Here is a 19,325-nt window from a genome sequence, read left to right as displayed (position 1 = left end):
TATTTTAAAGCATTTTAAGTTTTTTTAAAAATTTATTTGTTTATTTGCAAGGAGAGGGAGAGAGAGAGAGAGACAGAGAGAGAGAGAGAGAGAGAGAGAGAGAGAGAGATTAAGTTTCCATCAGTTCCCCTTCTTGCGTTCTTTCTAAATAAGCCGGAGTTTGTCAAAAGGTCCTCTCTAACACTGCACGCCCCTTTGTCAGACCTCTATCCCCTTACATTCCTAAGGCTGATTGAGGCCCCTTGCCTACCTGAACAAGCCCCTTGCCTTCACTACTTCCTCTGCCTAGAGCAATCTTCCCTCACTGTCCACACAGTTTTATTCTGATTCACAAGGCTCTCCCTGATCTACCTTCTAGAATTTCAATAACCCCTTCTGACTGCTTTCACAAACTATTCCTATTCTTCATGTCATCTTCCATCATTGATTGTGTTATTTTTTTATCTTCATTCTTTAGATTGTACATCGTGTGAACCTTGGGACTTTTGAGCTTATTGCCAAGAACAGAGGACGGGCATACAGTTGTCCAAAAATACTGAATGGCATGACAGTAGATCCTGCTGCAAAATACGTTCCTAAATAGGAACACCTTGTGTGTAATATCACCTTAACTCTGGGTTTGTTAAGTGATGGGCTCATGTTTTCTCAGTGATTGACTTTAGATCACAATGGATGAAAACAGTGTTATCGGGATTCAGACTGAGGAAGCGGTGGGTGGACTGCTGGGTATATGGCATGTGGGGCAGAGGGATCGCTGACCAGCAGAGTTCATATAGCGCATTTACATATAGTCATTTACATTTGACGAGAGAGTTTCAAACAGACTTCTCTGGACGAAACCTGCCTGCTTTCACAGGCTGCCTCAGCAGCTGGTGATCGATAGGCCCAAAATGACATTTTCTGAGTCATACTGCTTTTTCTATCTGACTCCACAGCAGGACAGGAATCTTCAACTGATCAAATCTAATTACATTTGCTTCCCAACTAAGTGATGCGTCACCTTCTCCTCCTGTGAAAGAAATGCCCCCCAGTATCAGATTGTTGTGAGCCTAATTGATTTGCAACAATGTATTAGTGAATTTAACTAAAAGTAATGACACATAATGGAATAAAATTTCCTGTGAAAGGATTTTTTTCTCTCTTTAGGTCAAGAGTTTTCAATAGTTAGTCTGAATTACTTAGAAAGATTGCAGGATTACTTTTTCTTGTTATGCACATTTCTTCCCTTTCTTTCTTTAAATGTGAAAGTTTAAGATGTTGAAACATCTCTCTAAGAGGCTAAAACCACAACATAGGTTACACAGAGCTCATTGTTGATCTCCATGTTAAATCAGGTTTTATCTGAAGGAAATGAAGATAAATTAAAATGTCAAAATGTATTAACATGTATTGTTATGTTCATAGCAGAGATTTCCCTTTGCCATTGGTGCTTATGCATTATGGTTCTCACTCTTTAATTCAGTTTGTTTTATCTAATTCATGCATCTAATTTGATTTAAATTCTGGCAGCAGTCCATTAGAAAAGCCTCTTATGACTTCAATTTCCCCAAACCTACTTGATGTACTATGAGCCTTCTGAAATTGCCTATTTGTTCAAGTGTGCATAGATAAACACATTATGTGCAAAGTGGAGTCTAGCATTCACTAATGGTTAGGTGTTAAAATATGGCTGGCCCACTAGTGTTATATGATAATTTTACATACCCACGTGAGGTGTGCATCTCATCTACCATTAACAACCCCAGTGTGCATTCTTCTTGGTTTTCCTAACCAGGTCTCTTGCTTTTCCTTGGTAAGGAAGATAAGCGGTGGGTTTTAGTTTTCACTTTTCACTGCTCTCTACATACCGGTCACACTAAGAGGACCAAGATGCAGTGACATCTCCATCTTGGTTTCCCTTCGTCACCTGGGACCATCACTGGGGAGCAAATAGATTCTTGATCAAAAAGTAGCTGTGACCTTCCTCTTGACTTTATCTGCAGTGGCTCTGCTTTTTTAAAATTGATTTTGAAACCTTGTTTAAGTGTTTGGCCAAGTATTCACAGACACAGCCCAGTGGAATAGATTAGAGCTACGGTCACCTAAATTGTTTTTTTTTTTTTTTTTTTTTTTGAGGTAGGGTCTCACTCTAGCCAAGGCTGACCTGGAACTCACTCTGCGGTGCCAGGCTGGCCTTGAACTCACAGCGATTCCCTGGCCTCTGCCTCCTAAGTGCTGGGATTAAAGGTGTGCACCACCACATCCAGCTTGATCACCTAAATTTTGACAAAAACATCAGAAACATGCACTGGAAAGACAGCCTATTCAACAGACGGTGCTGACAAAACCAGAAATCCACGTGAATGAAGTTAGAACCATAACTCACTCTCTCCTCTCTACCTCTCTCTCCTCTCTTTCTCTCGCTTTCTCACTCCGCATGAAGGTCAAAACCTTAATTTAAGATCAAAGCACTAAAACTATTACAGGAAAACATAGAGAATTCACCAGAAGTAATAGGTAGCGATAAGAACTTTCTGAACAGCGCACCAGTAGCACAGGAGACAGTACCGAGCATCCACACACGGGACAGCAGGAAACTGGGAAACTGAAAGGTTTGCCTAGCAAAGGAAGGTGTCATCAGAGGGAACAGAATCTGCAAAACCGGAGCAGAGTTTTGTCAGCTACAACTCAGACAGGGGCTTGCTATCAAGGATATATAAAGAACTGCAAAAATACACTGCAAAAACAGAGCTTTCAATCAATGAATGGGCTAATGAAATGAACGGATAACTCTCAAGAAAAAGAACATACCTGGTCAACAGGCATTTCAAAAAATGTTCAACGTCCTCAGCCACAGGGAAGTGCAAATTAAAATTCCTTTGAGATTCTCTCTCTCCCCAGTCAGAATGGGTGCCATCAAGAAAACAAATGGCAACAAAGGCAGGTGGGGTGCATGGGGGGAAGGCGCCGCATGGCACCCTCTTGGGAACGTATATGGGTGCTGCCACCGTGGCCCAGAAAGACAAGGATTGTGTGTCCTCTCCCGTGTGGGTCTGAATTTGGAATGGCTGTGTGTATGCCCCTAAGGGGAGCTGAGGGAAGGTTCGGGCTATGAAGCTACAGAAGAAACCATGAGAGGTGTGGAGAAGAGAGGAAGCCAGATCACTTGTGACATGGAATCCCTTTCATGTTCCAGTGGAAATGACCAGGAAGTTGCGAGGACAGGGTAATGATCCTGCCCGCAAAACACAGCCTTTAAATTTAGAGACGACTTCCTGAGCCCCTTAGCTACTAAAGTGTCACTAATAACCCAGCTCTAAGAGGTATCGTCCGCGTTGTCGTGGTCATGGCTACCAATGTTATTTAAGAAAAAGATCCACATTATTAGAGGTAAATTGTGTGAATACCAGGTTACCTAGAACAAACCTCTTTACCTTGTAAGTCAAATGATAACTTTGCTAATTAAACAAACACCAACAAGATGCTAACATTACCTTGCTTTTTTATTGATAAGACTCTGGGATCCATATTTCAAAATTCTAAGCTGGGTCCAAATTTATACTACTGCTGCTTTCAATAGAAAGTGATCATATCAAATATGTAAGGGGAATTGTAGCTGTATATTGTATTCCCGTCTCACAGCTGCCTGCAAAGCCATGTCAAATCCATACATTACTCAAAAGACAAATTGGGTTTCAGGTTTTTTTTGCCTGTGTGTCCATTTGTGTGGGAAACAAATGCAACTGAACTGCTAGGAATAAGTAACTGGAATGTAATTGAAAGTGACATTTCATTAAGGGAACCGTGTTAGTGGAAACATTATGACCAAGAGCTTTAAGAATTTACTATAACATAGTTTATTAAAAAAAATCCAAACTACTGTTGTCTATGACACTGTCATATACAGTTCCATGAAAATAAAAAAGAAAAGTATTCTCTAACTCATTTTGTTTGTTTCTCCAAATTGTTTTTAAATTAAGATAAACAAGCTTTATTCAGTTCAGTTGAGACATCTATTATAGGAAAACTAAAAACTTACAGAAGGTCTGCTTATTTGGACCCAAGGTACAGATTGCCGCCAAAAACAAAACAGAACAGAACAAAACAAAATAAAACTTGTATTCAGCATGGTGCCTATAGCTTGAGATGGGACCTTGGAGGTTACAGAATCTGAAGACAAGGTTGGTATTACTGGCAGGGCTAGCAAAACATCTAAAAATCATGGCATCTTAGAATAAAGTGTGCTTGTTTTATCTCCCTGATATTTACAGGTTTGAAAGTTAAAAAGAGTCAATTTCCATGTTTTATTATTTAAAAAATATTTTTATTTATTTATTTTCAAGGAGAGACAAAAAGAAAGAGAGGGAGAGGGAGGGACAGAGAAAGAGAGAAGGAGGGAGGGGGAGGGAGGGAGAGAGAGAGAGAGAGAGAGGGAATAGGAGCCACTGCAAATGAACTCCAGATGCATGTACCACTTTGGGCATCGGGCTCTGTGTGGGTGCTGGGGAATGAAATCCGGTTCGCTAGGCTTGGCAGGCAAGTGCCTTAATCAGTGAGCCATCTCTCCAGCGCCCCATGTTTGGTTATTATTAAGCAAAATATCATAGTTATTTTGGAAGCTTTCCCCCAATGAATATTAGGAACTGAGATTAATAAAATAATTGAGAATATTCTTTGGAAAGGGAAGGGCGCTCTAGCAGTAGCTAATAGATTCTAGAAATTCATTTCTGTGTGAGACATTCAGAGGATGACGAGAGCAAGAGTAAACCTTCTAAGCTGATCTGTAAGAATTATGTGAGACAAAGCAGGCACGCATGTGCACCGTATACTCAACTGTCTGTGAACAAAACATTTTTAAGCTGGGCATGGTGGTGTGCATCTTTAATCACAGCACTTGGGAGGCTGAGATTGGGATACTGCAGAGAGTTTGAGGCCAGCCTGTGGCTGCAGAGTGAGTTCCAGATCATCCTGGGCTAGAGTAGGAACCTATCTCAAAAAATGACACACACACACACACACACACACACACACACACACACACACATTTAATTTTAGTTTTCATACACAGGGAAATTTTTTTCCCTCTTGTGAACAGCTACTATGGAAACTATCAGCGTCAGCAAATGGTTAATGTTACTACAACCACACTTAGCAGCAGTGTACACTTGTCACAATTACAACTGTTCCGCATACAGTGTTCCATTTACAATGGTCACATTTGTCATTAGTACAGCTCCCTAATGAGACATCTGACTAAGTCATGACTCTTTAACACTTTTTTTCCCCATGACTGAAACACTGTATTCTAGAACTCTAACAAGGCAATGAATGACTTGCACATCATCTGAGTATCACATTAAATCCCCACAGATACTGCTAATTTAAAGTGGCTTTGAACATTAAGCCACTAACAAGTTGTGGGTTAGAAGCTAAGATTCAGACAGTGAATGAAATAGAAACTGTAACGTAATAGATAGGCAAATAAATCTAGGATAAATCTGAACAAAATTTACTTTTGCTTACCAGTGACTTACTATAATACTTTAATTAGCATTTGCATGAAATAATGCACAAATCATGTAATTCAATGGCTTTAGATGATTTTTACAGGCAATCCTTAGCATTATTTTGAAGAAAAAGATACTTGTGCTTTCTAGGGCTGTTGTACTTATTTGTCTGGATTGTTACTATTGCAGGGCACCCACCCAGGCTTGGAAACTTCACCTTATTATTGCCACAGTCCTGTACCTGTCCAGCTATTGTGCACCTTCAAGACAACTTTCTAATCTTTACAATATTTGAATTTACACTTCTGAACAAAATTCTTTTTTTTAAAATTTATTTATTTATTTATTTGAGAGCGACAGACACAGACACAGAGAGAAAGACAGATACAGAGAGAGAGAGAGAAGGGGGGGGCAGGGCTTCCAGCCTCTGCAAATGAACTCCAGACGCGTGCACCCCCTTGTGCATCTGGCTAACGTGGGTCCTGGGGAATTGAGCCTTGAACCAGGGTCCTTAGGCTTCACAGGCAAGCACTTAACTGCTAAGCCATCTCTCCAGCCCCTGAACAAAATTCTTAATTGACTAACCTGCTTAAGAAACTCTTTGACATTCCTCAGTCATGACTGAACAGGATGGCAGCTAGATACAGTGACATACAGGGGACCAACAATCCGTAGTTCATACCAGACAGCCAAAACACTTACATGGGTTAGAAGCTCTATCTTTGTCTCTATAGTAGATTTGGAAGCAGCTATCTGCTGGAAAATGGCAACATGAGAACTTGGAGGAGACACACTGTCTATATTTAAACTGTTTCAAATTCCTTCTCTTGCATAAATCAAATTTAGTCATCACTAAGAATTACTTAATAATAATAATCATGATATAATATGACATGTCAATATAAACATAATAACTGTTAATTAACAACATGGTTATAAGTAGCAGTACTAACAAAACCAAACAAACAAACACAAATTTGAGGAAAAACAAAGAAAACTGAGATGCCTGAGAGATTCGTCTATTTGTCCTTTTGTTAACACTCTTCCAGGGTTAGGCAGGAGGAGAGCCTGGGGCTCGGGGGATCTGCCCCAACACACAACAGCAGAACGTCACCTTCTCCCCCAGGACCCTCTCTTAGCCTCCCGCTCCTTCCACTGAGCCTTCCTTTTTCTGACTAGTTCCTTATCCACTTTGACATCTTTACTTTTTGCCCTCTGCTATCAGCCCTGATGAAATGTCGACGGGTCCAATATTATGCATGTCATGTGCATGTAATGACAGTCACCATGAGGTTAAAAATGCAGCCACTGCGTCGTGTCTGAAGACTGCAGTGCAAAGCACTCTTTCGCATCCTCTGGCTCTTACATTCTTTCTGTTGGACTTTCTCTCTTTCTTTTTTTTTGGTAAGGTAAGGTCTCACTCTAGCCCAGCCTGACCTGGAATTCACTATGGAGTCTCAGGGTGGCCTTGAACTCATGGTGATACTCCTACCTCTGCCTCCAGAGTGCTGGGATTAAATGCGTGCATCACCACTCCTGGCTGTCTGTTTCACTTTCTGCAATGTCACCTGAGCCTTGGAGGACGTGATGGAAATGTCTTATTTAATACTAAGTACTCAACATTCAGTTCTTTGGTGAGCTCTGAGTCTCCCCAGTACAGTGTGACATTGTGTAAAGCTCATGATGGCAAGTCTTCCCCGGTGGAAGAAAACCCTTTCTTCTGGATGAGGCAGTTGACTCAGCTCAAGGCTGAGGAGGAGGACCAGAAGTCAAGGCATCCATCAGGATGGGAACACTGAGCAATGAAGTCACAGAGAACAGGAGGGATCCGAGCAGGTAACAGAATTCAAACCAATAACCACAGGGTTTTAGCACAAGTTGCGAGCTAGCAACTTGGGGCGACTCCAAGAGCCTTAGGCTGCATAACAGGAACCACCACTCAGAATTCGGAAATTCATACTTGGAACTCTCACTAGAAAACATAATTTGTCCCGAGCTGGTCATTTAACAGGTGAGCTGGAAGTTTTGAAGACACCAAACATGGGCTGCCTAACAAAATAATTATTTTAAATGTTTATGTTTTAAGCAATAACCAAGAAAATAAAAAGGAATCAAGGTTCTGGGAGCTTTGTTGCTGTTTTTTTGAGACAGGACCACATGAGGCTCAAGTTGGCCTGGAATTTGCAAAGTAACAAAAGCTGATCTTGAATTTCTGATCCTCCTGCCTCCACCCCTTGAGGGCTGGGATGACAGGTGTGCCACCAGGCCCTGGTAACCCTTGTCACAGCTAAGGAGACCTTATGGCCAGAGACTTGAGGTTGAGTGTTGGTAAAAATTCCGTATCGTATAGTTAGTTCAGTGGGAGTCTCTATTCTTTTCTTTTTCTAGGATTAACAATAGTATATTATTTTGTGTTTAACTAAATGTGAAACAACAGAGTCACCCCTGTAGTGACGCGCTAGAGTGGAGTAAGAAGGACGGGGGGTGACGTGGTAGAGTGGAGGAAGAAGGACGGGGGGTGACGTGGTAGAGTGGAGGAAGAAGGACGGGGGTGACGTGGTAGAGTGGAGGAAGAAGGACGGGGGTGACGTGGTAGAGTGGAGGAAGAAGGACGGGGGTGACGTGGTAGAGTGGAGGAAGAAGGACGGGGGTGACGTGGTAGAGTGGAGGAAGAAGGACGGGGTGACGTGGTAGAGTGGAGGAAGAAGGACGGGGGTGACGTGGTAGAGTGGAGGAAGAAGGACGGGGGTGACGTGGTAGAGTGGAGGAAGAAGGACGGGGGGTGACGTGGTAGAGTGGAGGAAGAAGGACGGGGGTGACGTGGTAGAGTGGAGGAAGAAGGACGGGGGGTGACGTGGTAGAGTGGAGGAAGAAGGACGGGGTGACGTGGTAGAGTGGAGGAAGAAGGACGGGGGTGACGTGGTAGAGTGGAGGAAGAAGGACGGGGTGACGTGGTAGAGTGGAGGAAGAAGGACGGGGGTGACGTGGTAGAGTGGAGGAAGAAGGATGAGGGGGTGACGTGGTAGAGTGGAGGAAGAAGGATGAGGGGGTGACGTGGTAGAGTGGAGGAAGAAGGACGGGGGTGACGTGGTAGAGTGGAGGAAGAAGGACGGGGGTGACGTGGTAGAGTGGAGGAAGAAGGACGGGGGGTGACGTGGTAGAGTGGAGGAAGAAGGACGGGGGGTGACGTGGTAGAGTGGAGGAAGAAGGACGGGGGTGACGTGGTAGAGTGGAGGAAGAAGGATGAGGGGGTGACGTGGTAGAGTGGAGGAAGAAGGACGGGGGTGACGTGGTAGAGTGGAGGAAGAAGGACGGGGGTGACGTGGTAGAGTGGAGGAAGAAGGACGGGGGTGACGTGGTAGAGTGGAGGAAGAAGGACGGGGGTGACGTGGTAGAGTGGAGGAAGAAGGACGGGGGTGACGTGGTAGAGTGGAGGAAGAAGGACGGGGGGTGACGTGGTAGAGTGGAGGAAGAAGGACGGGGGTGACGTGGTAGAGTGGAGGAAGAAGGACGGGGGTGACGTGGTAGAGTGGAGGAAGAAGGACGGGGGTGACGTGGTAGAGTGGAGGAAGAAGGACGGGGGTGACGTGGTAGAGTGGAGGAAGAAGGACGGGGGTGACGTGGTAGAGTGGAGGAAGAAGGACGGGGGTGACGTGGTAGAGTGGAGGAAGAAGGACGGGGGTGACGTGGTAGAGTGGAGGAAGAAGGATGAGGGGTGACGTGGTAGAGTGGAGGAAGAAGGACGGGGGTGACGTGGTAGAGTGGAGGAAGAAGGACGGGGGGTGACGTGGTAGAGTGGAGGAAGAAGGACGGGGGTGACGTGGTAGAGTGGAGGAAGAAGGACGGGGGTGACGTGGTAGAGTGGAGGAAGAAGGATGAGGGGGTGACGTGGTAGAGTGGAGGAAGAAGGACGGGGGTGACGTGGTAGAGTGGAGGAAGAAGGACGGGGGGTGACGTGGTAGAGTGGAGGAAGAAGGACGGGGGTGACGTGGTAGAGTGGAGGAAGAAGGACGGGGGTGACGTGGTAGAGTGGAGGAAGAAGGACGGGGGTGACGTGGTAGAGTGGAGGAAGAAGGACGGGGGGTGACGTGGTAGAGTGGAGGAAGAAGGACGGGGGTGACGTGGTAGAGTGGAGGAAGAAGGACGGGGGTGACGTGGTAGAGTGGAGGAAGAAGGACGGGGGTGACGTGGTAGAGTGGAGGAAGAAGGACGGGGGGTGACGTGGTAGAGTGGAGGAAGAAGGACGGGGGTGACGTGGTAGAGTGGAGGAAGAAGGACGGGGGTGACGTGGTAGAGTGGAGGAAGAAGGATGAGGGGGTGACGTGGTAGAGTGGAGGAAGAAGGACGGGGGTGACGTGGTAGAGTGGAGGAAGAAGGACGGGGGTGACGTGGTAGAGTGGAGGAAGAAGGACGGGGGTGACGTGGTAGAGTGGAGGAAGAAGGACGGGGGGTGACGTGGTAGAGTGGAGGAAGAAGGACGGGGGTGACGTGGTAGAGTGGAGGAAGAAGGATGAGGGGGTGACGTGGTAGAGTGGAGGAAGAAGGACGGGGGTGACGTGGTAGAGTGGAGGAAGAAGGACGGGGGGTGACGTGGTAGAGTGGAGGAAGAAGGACGGGGGTGACGTGGTAGAGTGGAGGAAGAAGGACGGGGTGACGTGGTAGAGTGGAGGAAGAAGGACGGGGGTGACGTGGTAGAGTGGAGGAAGAAGGACTGGGGGTGACGTGGGTAGAGTGGAGGAAGAAGGACGGGGGTGACGTGGTAGAGTGGAGGAAGAAGGACGGGGGTGACGTGGTAGAGTGGAGGAAGAAGGACGGGGGTGACGTGGTAGAGTGGAGGAAGAAGGATGAGGGGGTGACGTGGTAGAGTGGAGGTAGAAGGACGGGGGGGTGACGTGGTAGAGTGGAGGAAGAAGGATGCGGGGGGGTGACGTGGTAGAGTGGAGGAAGAAGGACGGGGGTGACGTGGTAGAGTGGAGGAAGAAGGGACGGGGTGACGTGGTAGAGTGGAGGAAGAAGGACGGGGGTGACGTGGTAGAGTGGAGGAAGAAGGACGGGGGTGACGTGGTAGAGTGGAGGAAGAAGAGGACGGGGGTGACGTGTAGAGTGGAGGAAGAAGGAGAGGGGTGACGTGGTAGAGTGGAGGAAGGAGGACGGGGGTGACGTGGTAGAGTGGAGGAAGAAGGACGGGGGTGACGTGGTAGAGTGGAGGAAGAAGGACGGGGGGTGACGTGGTAGAGTGGAGGAAGAAGGACGGGGGTGACGTGGTAGAGTGGAGGAAGAAGGACGGGGGTGACGTGGTAGAGTGGAGGAAGAAGGACGGGGGGTGACGTGGTAGAGTGGAGGAAGAAGGACGGGGGTGACGTGGTAGAGTGGAGGAAGAAGGACGGGGGTGACGTGGTAGAGTGGAGGAAGAAGGACGGGGGTGACGTGGTAGAGTGGAGGAAGAAGGACGGGGGTGACGTGGTAGAGTGGAGGAAGAAGGACGGGGGTGACGTGGTAGAGTGGAGGAAGAAGGACGGGGGTGACGTGGTAGAGTGGAGGAAGAAGGACGGGGGTGACGTGGTAGAGTGGAGGAAGAAGGACGGGGGTGACGTGGTAGAGTGGAGGAAGAAGGACGGGGGTGACGTGGTAGAGTGGAGGAAGAAGGATGAGGGGGTGACGTGGTAGAGTGGAGGAAGAAGGACGGGGGGTGACGTGGTAGAGTGGAGGAAGAAGGACGGGGGTGACGTGGTAGAGTGGAGGAAGAAGGACGGGGGGTGACGTGGTAGAGTGGAGGAAGAAGGACGGGGGTGACGTGGTAGAGTGGAGGAAGAAGGACGGGGGGTGACGTGGTAGAGTGGAGGAAGAAGGACGGGGGTGACGTGGTAGAGTGGAGGAAGAAGGACGGGGGGTGACGTGGTAGAGTGGAGGAAGAAGGACGGGGGGTGACGTGGTAGAGTGGAGGAAGAAGGACGGGGGTGACGTGGTAGAGTGGAGGAAGAAGGACGGGGGGTGACGTGGTAGAGTGGAGGAAGAAGGACGGGGGGTGACGTGGTAGAGTGGAGGAAGAAGGACGGGGGGTGACGTGGTAGAGTGGAGGAAGAAGGACGGGGGTGACGTGGTAGAGTGGAGGAAGAAGGACGAGGGGTGACGTGGTAGAGTGGAGGAAGAAGGACGGGGGTGACGTGGTAGAGTGGAGGAAGAAGGACGGGGGGTGACGTGGTAGAGTGGAGGAAGAAGGACGGGGGTGACGTGGTAGAGTGGAGGAAGAAGGACGGGGGTGACGTGGTAGAGTGGAGGAAGAAGGACGGGGGGTGACGTGGTAGAGTGGAGGAAGAAGGACGGGGGTGACGTGGTAGAGTGGAGGAAGAAGGACGGGGGTGACGTGGTAGAGTGGAGGAAGAAGGACGGGGGTGACGTGGTAGAGTGGAGGAAGAAGGACGGGGGTGACGTGGTAGAGTGGAGGAAGAAGGACGGGGGGTGACGTGGTAGAGTGGAGGAAGAAGGACGGGGGTGACGTGGTAGAGTGGAGGAAGAAGGACGGGGGTGACGTGGTAGAGTGGAGGAAGAAGGACGGGGGTGACGTGGTAGAGTGGAGGAAGAAGGATGAGGGGGTGACGTGGTAGAGTGGAGGAAGAAGGACGGGGGGTGACGTGGTAGAGTGGAGGAAGAAGGACGGGGGTGACGTGGTAGAGTGGAGGAAGAAGGACGGGGGGTGACGTGGTAGAGTGGAGGAAGAAGGACGGGGGTGACGTGGTAGAGTGGAGGAGGAAGGACGGGGGTGACGTGGTAGAGTGGAGGAAGAAGGACGGGGGTGACGTGGTAGAGTGGAGGAAGAAGGACGGGGGTGACGTGGTAGAGTGGAGGAAGAAGGACGGGGGGTGACGTGGTAGAGTGGAGGAAGAAGGACGGGGGTGACGTGGTAGAGTGGAGGAAGAAGGGACGGGGGTGACGTGGTAGAGTGGAGGAAGAAGGACGGGGGGTGACGTGGTAGAGTGGAGGAAGAAGGACGGGGGGTGACGTGGTAGAGTGGAGGAAGAAGGACGGGGGGTGACGTGGTAGAGTGGAGGAAGAAGGATGAGGGGTGACGTGGTAGAGTGGAGGAAGAAGGATGAGGGGGTGACGTGGTAGAGTGGAGGAAGAAGGACGGGGGTGACGTGGTAGAGTGGAGGAAGAAGGACGGGGGGTGACGTGGTAGAGTGGAGGAAGAAGGAGGGGGTGACGTGGTAGAGTGGAGGAAGAAGGACGGGGGGTGACGTTGGTAGATGTGGAGGAAGAAGGACTGGGGGTGACGTTGGTAGAGTGGAGGAAGATGAGGACGGGGGTGACGTGGTAGAGGTGGAGGAAGAAGGATGAGGGGGTGACTGTGGTAGAGTGGAGGAAGAAGGTCTGGGGGTGACGTGGTAGAGTGGAGGAAGAAGGACGGGGGGTGACCGTGTAGAGTGGAGGAGAAGGACGGGGGGTGACGAGGATAGAGTGGAGGAAGAAGGTACGGGGGGTGACGTGGTAGAGTGGAGGAAGAAGGACGGGGGTGTGACGTGGTAGAGTGGAGGAAGAAGGACGGGGGGTGACGTGGTAGAGTGGAGGAAGAAGGACGGGGGGTGTGACGTGGTAGAGTGGAGGGAAGAAGGACGGGGGGTGACGGGAGGGTAGACGTGGAGTAGAGTGAGAGAAGGAGGGGTGGTGACGTGGTAGAGTGGAGGAAGAAGGACGGGGGTGACGTGGTAGAGTGGAGGAAGAAGGACGGGGGGTGACGTGGTAGAGTGGAGGAAGAAGGACGGGGGTGACGTGGTAGAGTGGAGGAAGAAGGACGGGGGGTGACGTGGTAGAGTGGAGGAAGAAGGACGGGGGTGACGTGGTAGAGTGGAGGAAGAAGGATGAGGGGGTGACGTGGTAGAGTGGAGGAAGAAGGACGGGGGTGACGTGGTAGAGTGGAGGAAGAAGGACGGGGGGTGACGTGGTAGAGTGGAGGAAGAAGGACGGGGGTGACGTGGTAGAGTGGAGGAAGAAGGACGGGGGTGACGTGGTAGAGTGGAGGAAGAAGGATGAGGGGGGTGACGTGGTAGAGTGGAGGAAGAAGGACGGGGGGTGACGTGGTAGAGTGGAGGAAGAAGGACGGGGGGTGACGTGGTAGAGTGGAGGAAGAAGGACGGGGGGTGACGTGGTAGAGTGGAGGAAGAAGGACGGGGGTGACGTGGTAGAGTGGAGGAAGAAGGACGGGGGGTGACGTGGTAGAGTGGAGGAAGAAGGACGGGGGTGACGTGGTAGAGTGGAGGAAGAAGGACGGGGGTGACGTGGTAGAGTGGAGGAAGAAGGACGGGGGTGACGTGGTAGAGTGGAGGAAGAAGGACGGGGTGACGTGGTAGAGTGGAGGAAGAAGGACGGGGGTGACGTGGTAGAGTGGAGGAAGAAGGACGGGGGTGACGTGGTAGAGTGGAGGAAGAAGGACGGGGGTGACGTGGTAGAGTGGAGGAAGAAGGACGGGGGTGATGTGGTAGAGTGGAGGAAGAAGGACGGGGTGACGTGGTAGAGTGGAGGAAGAAGGACGGGGGTGATGTGGTAGAGTGGAGGAAGAAGGACGAGGGGTGACGTGGTAGAGTGGAGGAAGGAGGACGGGGGTGACGTGGTAGAGTGGAGGAAGAAGGATGAGGGGGGTGACGTGGTAGAGTGGAGGAAGAAGGATGAGGGGTGACGTGGTAGAGTGGAGGAAGAAGGACGGGGGTGACGTGGTAGAGTGGAGGAAGAAGGATGAGGGGGTGACGTGGTAGAGTGGAGGAGGAAGGATGAGGGGGTGACGTGGTAGAGTGGAGGAAGAAGGACGGGGGTGACGTGGTAGAGTGGAGGAAGAAGGACGGGGGGTGACGTGGTAGAGTGGAGGAAGAAGGATGAGGGGGTGACGTGGTAGAGTGGAGGAAGAAGGATGAGGGGGTGACGTGGTAGAGTGGAGGAAGAAGGACGGGGGTGACGTGGTAGAGTGGAGGAAGAAGGACGGGGGGTGACGTGGTAGAGTGGAGGAAGAAGGATGGGGGTGACGTGGTAGAGTGGAGGAAGAAGGACGGGGTGACGTGGTAGAGTGGAGGAAGAAGGACGGGGGGTGACGTGGTAGAGTGGAGGAAGAAGGACGGGGGTGACGTGGTAGAGTGGAGGAAGAAGGATGAGGGGGTGACGTGGTAGAGTGGAGGAAGGAGGACGGGGTGACGTGGTAGAGTGGAGGAAGAAGGACGGGGGTGACGTGGTAGAGTGGAGGAAGAAGGACGGGGGTGACGTGGTAGAGTGGAGGAAGAAGGATGGGGGTGACGTGGTAGAGTGGAGGAAGAAGGACGGGGGGTGACGTGGTAGAGTGGAGGAAGAAGGATGGGGGTGACGTGGTAGAGTGGAGGAAGAAGGACGGGGGTGACGTGGTAGAGTGGAGGAAGAAGGACGGGGGTGACGTGGTAGAGTGGAGGAAGAAGGATGGGGGTGACGTGGTAGAGTGGAGGAAGAAGGATGAGGGGTGACGTGGTAGAGTGGAGGAAGAAGGACGGGGGTGACGTGGTAGAGTGGAGGAAGAAGGATGGGGGTGACGTGGTAGAGTGGAGGAAGAAGGACGGGGGTGACGTGGTAGAGTGGAGGAAGAAGGACGGGGGTGACGCGGTAGAGTGGAGGAAGAAGGACGGGGGTGACGTGGTAGAGTGGAGGAAGAAGGACGGGGGTGACGTGGTAGAGTGGAGGAAGAAGGACGGGGGTGACGTGGTAGAGTGGAGGAAGAAGGACGGGGGTGACGTGGTAGAGTGGAGAAAGGATGAGGGGGTCCTACCTGCTAGCTCTGCCTCTTCTGAGGGCGGTGGCACGAGGCAAGCGACATAAACTCTTTGAGTCTTGCTTTCTAGGCGTAAAATCAGCCTACTGCTATCTTCATTTTAGGTTTTTGGGATTGAATGACATAATGTATATGCTATACTCATTAAATGGTAATTATCAATGTCTTTATCCTGTTTGTTCTTGAAGCCCACCCCTTTTTATGTCAAGGGTGAATACGTAGGCCACAAAGTAATTTTGTGAGTACTTGCTCTGATCTTCAGAGAAAACTCAAGTTGCTTCTTTCTGAGCATAGATTCTCGTAGATTAGCTGTTTCTAGCAAGGACCCTGCATGATTTACTGTACACATATGTACAAGGGCTCATTTTTTTTTCTTGTTTGTCTGTTGAAAGCAGGGTCCATTTCCTTAAAAAAATTATTTATGACAGAAAGAGGGGAAGGAGTGTTCCAGATCCTCCTGACACTGCAAACAAACTGCAGATGTATGTGCCACCCTGTGCCTCTGGCTTTCCATGGGTGTTGGGGAACTGAACCTCCGGAGTTCATGCCGTCAGGCTTCACAAGTAAGCGCCGTGAATCACTGAACCATCTCTCTGGCCCCTCCATTCCCATTTTCCTGGGCTCCTTGCCTTACCCTGCTGCCAGGAAGGGTGATGGAGAGGAAGGTGGGGTGGGGGTTTGCTCCAGGATGCCAGCAGAGAAGGCATCACAGCCTGAGAAGACCTTGTCCAAAGGGGACCTTGAGAGCTGGTGAAACACTGGTATCTAAGGTAGTCATGCCAGGAGGCTTGTTTGTTTGTTTGTTTGTTTGTTTGTTTGTTTGTAGGTAGGGTCTCACTCTAGCTCAGGCTGACCTGGTACTCATTCTGCAGTCTCAGGCTGGCCTCACACTCACAGGGATCCTCCTACCTCTGCCTCCCCAGTGCTGGGATTAAAGACATGCGCCACCATGCCCCAGCAGCATGTTTTTTTTTTTGTTTGTTTGTTTGTTTTGTTTTTAACTCTGTGATTTGGGAAGGTAAAAATCGCCTAGGGCTTCAGGACCCCTCTGGTGGTAGCTGTCAAAAAAATCATTTCCGGGGCACAGCACCTTCAAAAGGAGACACCGCTTGTCTCAGCAGTCACACACCAGCAGGAGGAGAGGGGTCTCAAGCCTCCCTCCCTGTTACTTTCTCGTCTCGAAATGGCAGGAGAGAGAAATGTACTCATCTTCCAAATGTGACCCCCAAGGGGCAGAAAGCATCCAAACTTTCCGGAGAAGGAAGTCTCCTGAGGGTTGGTGGTGGAATTTGAATACTTAGATTATTAGCCAACCAGGGTGTCGGTAACCAGGATTGCGGTTAGCGGAGACCACGGCACTGGAGAGGGGCTTGGGGAAGAAGCCATGCGAGACGTGTACCGTGCAGACACTGAGCTGGGCATTTGACAGAACTGGACACAAGCAAGAACAGAAACAAGAACTAGATGGAGAAGAGGTGAGCACGGGGCGCTCTGTCCCGTCCTGGAAACACACCTTCCCTGAAGTCGCGCCCCCCACTGCAGATGGGCACTCGCCAGGGCGCGCGGGGGCTGGGGTCAACACCTGCCTTCCTCTGGCCTCCTTTTGAGACTCGGTGAGCCCTGGGGACACTTGCAGGTGGTGGGGTTCGGCCCAGATGGGGACAGGGTCTGGTGCCGGGGACTAGCTGTTAGGGTTTGCAGGGGAGGGAAGGGGAGAGCGGTCAAGGTCACTCTTCACCCCAAAGCCATGCAACTTCAAGCGACCTTGTGTCCACTCTGTCTCTCCCTCCTGGTCAGTCAAGAGTTCCTTAAAAGCCCTCCGAAGAATTAAAGTTTGTTTGCTTGTTTCCCAGTTTTGTAGATTTCTAGCTAGTCTGGTCCAAAAGTTATGCCTTTTTTTTTTTTGGACTAAGCCGCAAATAAACCTACACCGTTGCTCTCCCCAGTCTCTTAAGCCCCTCGCTTTGCCTTGCGCCCGGGCAGCCAGTGGCAGGGAAATGGGGCGCTGTCCCGGGTACCCCGAGCCTCCCGGCCTCGCGCCGCTCCCGCCCCCGGGGCAGCGGAGGGGACTCACCGAGCGGGGCGCCGCGCCCGCGTCCCGTCCTCCCGGGCTGCCGTCCGCGCGCTGCCCGGCGACCCTCGGCCTGGGCGGAGAGAGCTGCGGGCCGCCTGCCCGCCGCGTCCTCGGTGTCCCGCGCGCCGCATCTGGAGCCTCCAGATGTTTATAGCGGAGGGGGCGTGGCCGCTCCCGGGCTCGGCGGCCGCGGTTCGGGTTCGCAGTCCGTCCCCCGCCCCGCCCCGCCCCGCCCCGCCCCGGGAGACCGTTCTGGTCCCGACCCCTCCCGCTCCCCTTCCCTCTTCCCCCCATTTCTGACCGCAGGGGCAGCTGGAGGGGTCGCCGCGAAGAGGGAGGAGGGCGCGGGCTAAGGGAGCATTAACAAGCACAGAGGTCAGTGTCCCTCCCCCTTTTCCTCTTAAACTTGGAAAACTTTCAAGGAAGAATTAGAACTGTTCTTGTTTTTTCCAGGCATAGCAGAATTTTGAAAGTATTTTTATTTGAGAGAAGAGAGAGAGAGAGAGAGAGAGAGAGAGAGACAGAGAGAGAGAAAGAGAAAGAGAATGGGCACCTAGGGCCTCTTGCCACTGCAAATGAACTCCAGACACAGGCACCACTTTGTGACCCTAGTAGCTTTTTTACCTGAGCACCAGGAACCTGACCTTCCACTACAAGGGCCCCTGACAGCCCAGCCGCGCCCCTCGTAACTCAAACAGGTGTTGATACTGCTGTGGATCCCAGATAACGTGGGTTCGTTTGGGCTCCTAAAATGGAAGGGTGGATGTTCACTGCTGCTATGTGGGCTCCTGGAGTTGCTTTTATTAAGACTATTATTAATATTATTACATTTGGGCTGGGGAGACGGGTTCGCAGGCACAAGTGCACGGCTTGCAAGTGTGAGGAGAGGCGCGGGTCTGCAGCAGCCGGGTAAGATGCTGGCAGTGGTGGCACGTGCCTGCTTCCCAGCCCAGGAGGTGGAGGCGGGGAGCCCGGCCGCTGGCTAGCCAAACCGGGGAGCTCTGGGTTCACGGAGAGAGCCTGTCCCATAATAAGGTCGTGAGGACTAAAGGAAGACACCTGATGTCAATCTCCACACACACACACACACACACACACACACACACACACACACACAGATACACACGCAGACACACACACACACACACATGATAAAATTCTTATTCAGGTATTAGAAAGCCACTGACATCATACTGAATGTTGAATGACCATTTTTTTTGCCTTAGTCAAGAACAACACAAAGATGTCTGACTTTTCTACCTACCTTTATTCAACTTTGTATTGAAATAAGAAAAAGAAATAAATAATAAACTTATACAGATAAGAAAGGCATTAAAATATTTCCTAAGAGCCGGGTGTGGTGGCACATGCTTTTAATGTTAGCACTTGGGAAGCAGAGGTAGGAGGATCACTGTGAGTCTGAGGACAGTTTGGGACTACAGAGTGAGTTCCAGGTCAGCCTGGGCTGGAGAGGGACTCTACCTCAAAGCAAAAGAAAGCAAACAAAAACAAAAACAAAACAAAAATTCTACCTGTAGATGACATGATCTTGTGTGTCGAAACTCCTAAGTGATCAGCCAAACCAAGCCAAAACTACTGAAGCTAAGTTCAAGGGAGCACAGTGCATAATACAAGATCAACATAGAAAATCAGTTGCATATTTACACCCTCACAATGGACAATCAAACTTGTAATCAGCACTTGGAAGAGTGAGGCAGGAGAGTTGCTGTAAGGTAAAGGTCAGCCTGGGCTACAGAATGAGACTTGCTCAACACCATTCCCCACCCCCCCAAAAAAATCAAAACAGCAATTTTATTCAGCATTAGTCAAGAAAATCAGAGGATAAATTTGACAAAAAGTGTGCAAAGGAGCTGGGGGCAAGGCTCAGCATCGAGTGCATGCTTAAGGAAGGACCTGTTTCAATCCCCAATACTGGGAAATAAAGATGAAACTTGAACCCATCCAAACCAAAAAGAAAAAAAAGAAG

The 19,325-nt window shown here is 50.5% G+C and overlaps 1 protein-coding gene across 2 annotated transcripts in view; it reads right to left on the bottom strand.

The window, feature by feature from the left end:
* The window catches only part of Agtr1 (angiotensin II receptor type 1), a 47,376-nt gene extending 29,991 nt beyond the window's left edge, over nucleotides 1–17,385 (bottom strand). Inside the window, exons 1-3 of one of the 2 annotated variants that reach the window (XM_045131266.1) lie at nucleotides 17,339–17,358; nucleotides 16,778–16,949; nucleotides 6,189–6,242 (exon numbers count right to left, since the gene is read on the bottom strand). The gene's annotated coding sequence lies outside the window, so the exon portion shown is untranslated. Of the gene's footprint in view, nucleotides 1–6,188; nucleotides 6,243–16,777; nucleotides 16,950–17,338 lie in introns of both variants that reach the window. The other variant, XM_045131263.1, reaches the window with a different exon arrangement.
* Nucleotides 17,386–19,325: the final 1,940 nt, after the last annotated feature.

This window comes from Jaculus jaculus, chromosome 12 (assembly GCF_020740685.1).
Source record: "Jaculus jaculus isolate mJacJac1 chromosome 12, mJacJac1.mat.Y.cur, whole genome shotgun sequence".
NCBI classification, from domain to species: Eukaryota; Metazoa; Chordata; class Mammalia; order Rodentia; family Dipodidae; genus Jaculus; species Jaculus jaculus.
Note: the sequence above shows the minus strand (reverse complement) of the source record. Positions and strands in the feature narration are given on the sequence as shown.